The sequence below is a fragment of the Triticum aestivum genome, chromosome 1D (genome assembly GCF_018294505.1).
Source record: "Triticum aestivum cultivar Chinese Spring chromosome 1D, IWGSC CS RefSeq v2.1, whole genome shotgun sequence".
Taxonomy (NCBI): domain Eukaryota; kingdom Viridiplantae; phylum Streptophyta; class Magnoliopsida; order Poales; family Poaceae; genus Triticum; species Triticum aestivum.
In genome coordinates, this window is record NC_057796.1 from 7,813,437 (window position 1) to 7,822,257 (window position 8,821).

The window sequence follows — 8,821 nt, forward strand, 5'->3', positions numbered from 1 at the left end:
GGTTTCGATGACCAGGGAGCGAATCCGCTATGCCTGGCTACCGATTTGATGTTACTTGCCCTAAGCCGCCGGCGGGTCATCCTCTTATATATACGGGTTGACGCCCCGCGGCCTACAGAGTCCCGGCCGGCTCTTAAACAGTGTCCGTCTCGGTGACTAGTTAATCTTGCCTTACAACACAAGTCATGCCATTACGGCGGTTTATCACTACGGGCCTTAAATCGCCTACGGGCTTTAGGCCCTTTATTGAACCGCCATCTTCAAGCTTGATATTGGGCTTCATATGATGAATTGCCATAGCGTAACCCGGCCCCTCCTGGGCGGGTTACACTAGTAGTTATATCCCCAACATTAGGCCCCAGATTGATTTGAACCGGTTCATGTCAATCTTCAATACCTTAAGAAAAACCTTCTGGCTTCTGTCTATGCAAAAGTTATAACCCGCCATGACGTCATCTTCTGGATTCATGATAACCCGCCATGACGTCATCTTCCATTAAATTCATTTTTTATTCTGTCATATCACAACGGATCCTTATCTTAATGACCATCCCGAAAATCGAGGCGTCGAGTAGCTGGATAATCACGTCTGGCCTCCTCGTTTCTCGCGCCCTCTTGTCAGTCTTTCCTTATAAATAAGCACGACCTTTAGGTCTTTCTTCATTCTCCCCCTTTCTGTCGTCTTCTTCCTCTCGCGACTCCGCTGCTGCTCGAGCTCCGCCGCCGCCGCCGCAGCAGAGCACCTCATCTTCGTCGATCTTGGCCGCTGCATCAACCTGAATCGACCAGAGAACGGCGGCGATCCTCCGCAGTAGATCTACAGCTGTAAGTCTTCACCTTCCCGCACTTCAGATCTGCATTTAGGGTTTTCAAGTTCTTCCGTGTTCTTCATGGTTCATCACGGTTTCTTCGTAGTTCTTCCACCGCGGTCTCCTTTGATCCAAAAGTAGTATAGAACTCATGCGGTAGTTGTTTTGCGTCCATTTTCCATACTAGCAGACCCCTTTTGCTTGTAAAAAGACCTCATTAGAGCTCACGAACTCATCTGTACCAGTTTTTAGGTCTAGAATATTTTCTTTTCTGAATGACCGTTTGATCCAAAATAACAGCTGCAACCTGTGAAACCTGTTTGTGCAAAAAAACTGTATCTGTTAGCCATGGCGACTCTTATCGCCGGCTTAAAGAGGCAATGCTCAATGAATAATCCTGATGCCCATGGTGGATTTAAATAATTTAATTGCTACTGTCTCCCATGGCGGCTCAAACAATCTGACACAATTAGCCATATATCATTAGGCCCCTTCGTAAGCCGCCATCTTGAGTATGAATTGAAATATTTTCTCCGGCTTAAATTTGAACCGGAAATTTTTATTTTGTCATAGGCTTCCATCCTTCATAATGCCGCCCAAGGCTCCCAAAGCACCCGTCACATGCAACTGGGTTAAATCCACCGTCACTGATAGCATCTTAAACGATTTTGTGAAGACTGGTCATCTGCCGAAGAAAGAGATCATGTCTTATCGTGCTCCTGACCCGTCAGAAGAAAAGCCTCAACCCAAGGATGGGGAAGTTGTCATTTTTACTGATCACATGAGCCGGGGCTTTGCTCCACCCGGCTCAAAAATTTCAGAGACGTCTTGCACTTTTTTGACCTGCGACCTCAAGACATCGGACCCAATTCCGTGTCAAACATCTGCAATTTCCAAGTATTCTGTGAGGTGTACCTTGGAGAAGAACCCAGCTTACTACTCTTTAGAGAGTTATTTTATCTGAACCGTCAAAACGAATGTGCCCACGGGCCCAGCTTGGAGCTTGGCGGAATCTCAATCCAGCGACGTAGAGACTGTCTCTTCCCTTATGCCGAGCCGCCGAGTCACCCTAAAGATTGGAACCAGACATGGTTCTACTGTCAAGACACTTCTCCGGCTAATGAGAACCCTTTGCCCGGCTTTCGCGCCCTGCGCCTGGAGTCAACTCACCCCTTACCAGATAAATTATCTCCGGCTGAACGTCAAACACTTGCCCCCACCATAAACAAGATCAAAGCTCTTCTGGGGAACGGCCTAAACGGCATTGACTTGGTCCGGGTTTGGATTGCCTGGCGGGTGATTCCTTTGAGCCGCCGCCCCGGCTTGATGTGCGATTACACAGGCCAGAAAAATGATCCTCTACGGCACAGTCCTGACGACTTACCTGAGGATGTCGTTGATGACATGACCAAGTCTCTTCTGAACGAGAGCCTGGCAGATTGCGGGAAAGCGGGCTTAAGTCCTTTCTGCAAGGCTAACCCGGCTCCAGCGGTAAACCATTAACTTGAGCATCTTACTTTCCACTTTGATAATTTCATCTTTACTCAAAAACTCTTGCTATATTTTACAGGCTGGTGATAAATTCTGGAAGGTCAAGTATGACCATGAGGCTGCAAAGAAAGCCAGAAAGGCCAAGAAAGCCGCCAGGAAAGCCGCTGCCCGTAAGAAGGGGAACAAACCTAGCGCCTCGGATATGTTTCATCTGGACGATACCTCCGAGTCAGAGGTAACTCTTGACTCTTTAGGCTCCTTCTTTAACCATCTTATTGACACTGATTATCAGCAGGAGGATACAGGAGCAAGTCATGCAGTAATTGAAGAGGTAACTATAATTTCCTCCGACTCCGAGCCTTTGCCGAGACAGAAAGTCCGAAGGGTAACCCGGAAAGTAAGATTTTCACATCCTTTAGCTTATCAAGATCCTCAATTTCTTTTGAAGCGACAGATTCACGAGAGTCGGAGGCAGACCCGGACCAGTAAAGATGCGGACCTCTCCTCCGGCTTACCCGATGTAACAAGAAAACGCCGGACTGAGGTTATCTCTGATTTATATTCTTTGTATCCTTTGGCGGGTTTCACTCGTCAACCACTCAATTCTTCTGACTCAAACTATCAGGGAACTTCACCTTCCTCCGGCGAATCAATGCAGTCCAGCATGCCGGCTTTCAAAACCGCTCCAGGGTAATGATAATCTGTTTATCTTGTGCTTATCTTACTCATGTTTTTGTACTAACCCTTTAATTTTCAGTGTACAAGTAAAGCCCAGCAAGAGGACGAAGAGAAGTAAGCCGGCCGAAGAGCCAATCTTTGCTGAACCGGAGCTCAGAACGGCTGCTCCTGATACTTCCGCTCATGAGCCGCCGCCTGAACCAGCCCATGATACTCCAACTCTCACCACTGATCCGTCCGTCGAACAAGCTATGGAAGGTTCTGAGAACCCGGAGAACCCTAGCCCGGCCAAGGCGGATGACCCGGACGTCGAAATCATCCGGACTGACTTCGTTGAACCGGGGAGACCCACCGCGCTGGCCAAGTGCTCCGCCAAAGAAGAACTTCTGGAACGCCGCAAAACCCGGCTGGATGTCACTGATTATGCTCATCTGAGTATTGGAGAAATCGTCTCTGGTTATGTAAACCAAGTGCACAACAGCCGGGATCTGGAAATTGATATGGTGAAACAAATACACCAAAAATCTGAGGTATAACTCTTGTTGCTTGTTCCTTAGTTATCCTTACTATGCCAGCCCCCAAGTCTATTACTTATGATGAAATATGTTGTAGACTTAACACCAGCTTAGTAATCACTGCAAGAAAACCGGCTTATCCGGTAGCACCCAAGGGCCGGCTCAGACAGCATATTTGAACCGGTCTTCACCGTATTTTAACCAAGTACTTGAACAGCAATATGCATTAGCCCCCAAGTGCCAAGTACCTTTGCCTGCAAAGTGCTTGGGACTTATTTCCATGAACCGCCACTGTAAATAGAGCTCTTTAGCATACATTAGCCCCCAAGTGCCAAGTATCTTTGCTTGCAAAGTGCTTGGGACTTAATGTTGCATTATGATAACCCTAACTGTAACCCGGAATTTATACAGGCCGCCATTAAGCAATTTGAATCGGAGATCTCTGACTTGAAGAATCGCCTGAAAACTCAAGAGAGTGAAACCCAAAAGGCGAATTCCAAGTTTGAATTCAGTGTATCCGCACAAGAGAAATTGAAAAAGAAGTTTGAAGCAGAGAGAAAGGCCTGGGCGGATGAAAAGACCGCTTTGCTCAACCGGGCTGAACAAGCGGAGGCCACTCTTGCAGAAACAACCGCCGAGTTATCCGGCTTAAAACGCCATGTATCTCAGATGGTCTCAGCAATCTTTGGTAAGTTACCCTGTAAGTGTTATCTAGTTTAAATCCTTTACAACAAGCATCTCAATTGTCATCAGCTTACCTGACTTTGTAATGCAGGCCCCAGGAGTTCCAATCTCAACCAAAGCATGCTGACAAAACTGAAGGCCGTTTATACCCTGGTGGAACAACTCTATACCGGGTCACAATGTGCCTTAGCCGTCGTGGCTCTGTCAAATGAAGTTCCCACTCGTCTGGCGGATGTGCTAAGGCGGCTTGCCGTGCTACCTCAACGATTCCAGGAATTGAGACGAGCTTCTGCAAGAGCCGGAGCCATAGCCGCTTTAAGCCGGGCCAAGGCGTGGCTACCGGAGCTAGACCCGGCCGACATCGCCCTTGGGTATCCCAGTTTGAAGGAGGACGGCACCCCATTTGACCAGAAGGATTTCGCCGCTTGCGTGAAGGACATACGCCCTGTGGCCACTCTGATCGGTAATGACACGGATCTTACCAAATACCAACCGGGTTATGACGCCGAGAATCAGAGAATTCCAACACCACATTATGAAGCAATCAGCCTGATCCCTCCAACTCGTAAGCATACCTTCGCCCCTGAAGTTGATCCGGCCGGGTTAATTGATGATGAAGCTGAATTTGAAGCCTTGAGTGGCATTGACTGGAAATCATCAACCTTCCAGGACAGGGAAACAGACGGAGGAGCGGAAAGGGATGAACCGGAAGCTTCAGCCCAACAACACCTTTGATCCCTCAGGCGGCTCATATTTATGTCTTGATAAAAAACAATGCTTCACTATTTGGACTCGGGGAGTCATGTAATAGAGTAGGAAAACGCTTATTTTTGTCGTGCCATCGCGCACTTGTGTGGCGCTCAACACTGTTTAAGTCGCCATCTTATATTCCCCCGTTTTATGCTGATCCTCTTCTTTCCTTACGTTTAAAGAGCTGCCTTTAACTGTCCTGCATAGAGAACAAATTACAAGTCCCTTGGCGGCTTACCGCATAGAGGGTCATATATTTTACATATAACCCGGGGTATGAATCAAAATCATAAAAAACCGGTTCTCAATTATATCTTTGAGACAACCAAAACAGCATACCTGTGACCCTTCGATTACACTTCCGGTTTATGTGACCCGAACAATGAGGGTGAGAATCCAACTCTGTAATACGATGTTTATTATATGCGATCATCTTTATTGATCAAGGTTAAGCCGGTGGAATAGGAACCACCCTTGAATACTTTAGACATGATCAAAAGAACTTCCAGTAAAATCCAAAAACTTGTTTGCAAAAAGAGACTTCAAAAATTTGGAGGCTTCTGATTCGAATACGATCAGAAAACCATCCCAAAGGGGTTAAGCTAAGATTTGAATACGATCATATAGCCCCCAGTGGCTTTGGCGTTGCCGATCAAAAGGGTACCGACAGCTATGTCCTCTTTGGTTCGAATACGACCTATGTTTGAACACGAAGCCCCCAAACGACCTTGAGAGTTGTTTAACGACGCTGATTCGAATATGATCCACGTCGGTTCCCAAAGGGGGTTGAGCTATGATTCAAATATGATCAAGAAAACTCCCCAGTGAGCTCGGCAGTGTGCCGATCAAAAGGGTATTGACAGCTATGTTCTCTTTGGTTCGAATACGACCTATGTTTGAACAGGAAGCCCCCTAGTGATCATGTGATATCATAATGAAAATAACAATGACACATTTACCTTTGAAGGAAAAAAAGGACAGAGGTCCTGCTTTATTATTTATCATAATATATACATTGTCACGGAAGTATGTACGTTATGAGAGCCGGTGGCTCAAGTGTAATAAGGCCGAAGATGAGCGATATTCCACGGCCGGCGGGTCTCCTCCTCCGACTTACGTGAATCTTTGTGCTCTCGAACATCGATGAGGTAGTATGACCCATTGTGCAAGTTCTTGCTGACCACAAAGGGCCCTTCCCAAGGTGGGGATAACTTGTGCGCATCTGTTTGATCCTGGATGAGCCGGAGCACTAAGTCACCTTCCTGAAAGGTTCGGGACTTAACCCGGCGGCTGTGATAGCGGCGCAGGTCTTGTTGGTAAATCGCTGAGCGAGCTGCTGCTACGTCACGTTGTTCGTCCAACAAGTCAAGAGCATCCTGACGCGCTTGTTCATTGTCCGCCTCAACATAAGCCGCCACCCGAGGCGAGTCATGACGGATGTCGCTAGGGAGAACCGCCTCGGCTCCGTAAACCATGAAGAAAGGCGTATAACCCGTAGACCTATTAGGAGTAGTATTGATGCTCCATATCACAGAGGGTAATTCCTCCACCCAACAACCCGGCGTCCGCTGCAAAGGGACCAAAAGCCGGGGCTTGATGCCTTTCAAGATTTCCTGATTGGCTCTCTCAGCTTGACCATTGGATTGGGGGTGAGCCACTGATGAAACATCAAGCCGAATATGCTCTCGTTGACAAAATTCTTCCATGGCGCCTTTAGACAGATTGGTACCATTGTCAGTTATAATGCTGTGTGGAAAACCAAAGCGAAATATCACCTTTTTCATGAACTGAACCGCCGTGGCTGCATCACACTTACTAACTGGCTCTGCCTCAACCCACTTTGTGAACTTGTCAACCGCCACCAAGAGGTGGGTCTTCTTATCCTTGGACCTTTTGAAAGGTCCAACCATATCAAGCCCCCAGACTGCAAACGGCCAAGTGATTGGAATCATCCTCAACTCTTGAGCCGGCACGTGAGCACGTCTTGAGAACTTCTGACAACCGTCACATTTACTGACTAAGTCCTCTGCATCAGCATGAGCCGTCAGCCAATAAAAACCGTGACGAAAAGCTTTGGCCACAAGGGATTTTGAGCCGGCATGATGGCCACAATCCCCCTCGTGAATCTCACGTAAAATTTCTTGACCTTCCTCAGGGGAAACACAACGCTGAAAAGCCCCAGTGACACTGCGATGATGCAACTCGCCATTGGCAATTATCATTGACTTAGACCGCCGGGTTATTTGTCTGGCCAAAGTTTCATCCTCAGGCAATTCTCCCCGGGTCATGTAAGCCAAGTATGGCACTGTCCAATCTGGGATAACATGAAGAGCCGCCACCAACTGTGCTTCTGGGTCCGGAACAGCCAAGTCTTCCTCTGTAGGTAACTTGACAGAAGGGTTATGCAGAATATCCAAGAAAGTATTAGGCGGCACCGGCTTTCGCTGAGAGCCCAGCCGGCTTAAGGCATCAGCCGCCTCGTTCTTTCTGCGGTCAATGTGCTCTACTTGGTAACCCTGAAAATGTCCGGCAATGGCATCAACTTCACGGCGATAAGCCGCCATGAGGGGGTCCTTGGAATCCCACTTGCCTGATACTTGTTGAGCCACCAAATCTGAGTCGCCAAAGCACCTTACCCGGCTTAAGCTCATCTCCTTAGCCATCCGAAGACCATGGAGCAAGGCCTCGTACTCAGCTGCATTGTTAGTACAGGGAAACATCAACCGTAGCACATAACGAAATTTGTCACCTCGAGGGGAAGCTAACACGACTCCAGCCCCCGAGCCCTCCAATTGCCTGGACCCGTCGAAGTGAATAGTCCAGTATGTGTTATCCGGTTTCTCTTCAGGCATCTGCAGCTCTGTCCAATCGTTGATGAAATCTACCAATGCTTGCGATTTGATAGCCGTGCGTGGCACATACTTTAGACCATGAGGCCCAAGTTCAATGGCCCACTTAGCGACTCTTCCTGTGGCTTCTCTGTTTTGGATGATATCTCCTAAAGGAGCAGAACTAACCACAGTGATAGGGTGGCCCTGGAAATATTGCTTAAGCTTCCGGCTTGCCATGAATACCCCATAAACAAGCTTCTGCCAATGTGGATACCGTTGCTTGGACTCAATAAGTACTTCGCTGACGTAGTAAACCGGCCGCTGAACCGGATGTTCCTTACCCGCCTCCTTGCGCTCCACCACGATGGCCACACTGACGGCTCGTGTGTTAGCGGCTACATACAATAATAAGGGCTCCTTATCAACAGGAGCAGCAAGAACTGGCGGTTCAGCTAACTGTCTTTTCAAATCCTCAAAGGCGGCATTGGCAGCATCACTCCAGACAAAGTCATCTGTTTTCTTCATCATCTGATACAGCGGTATGGCCTTTTCGCCCAACCGGCTTATAAACCGACTTAAAGCAGCGATCCGGCCCGCCAGACGCTGGACGTCATTTATGCACGCCGGCTTAGCCAGAGAGGTGATTGCCTTGATCTTCTCCGGGTTAGCTTCGATGCCTCTGTGAGAAACCAGAAAACCCAAAAGCTTGCCTGCAGGAACACCAAAAACACACTTGGCCGGGTTAAGCATCATCTTGTAGACCCGGAGATTACCAAAGGTTTCCCTCAGATCGTCTATCAAGGTCTCCTTCTCTCTGGATTTTACCACAATATCATCCACATAGGCATGAACGTTGCGCCCAATCTGATTATGAAGACAATTCTGTACGCAGCGCTGGTAAGTCGCCTGGGCGCTCTTGAGCCCAAAAGGCATAGACACATAGCAGAAGGCTCCAAAGGGAGTAATGAACGCCGTCTTCTCTTGGTCCTTAACTGCCATTTTGATCTGATGGTAACCAGAGTAAGCATCCAGAAAACTCAAACGCTCACAACCCGCCGTAGCA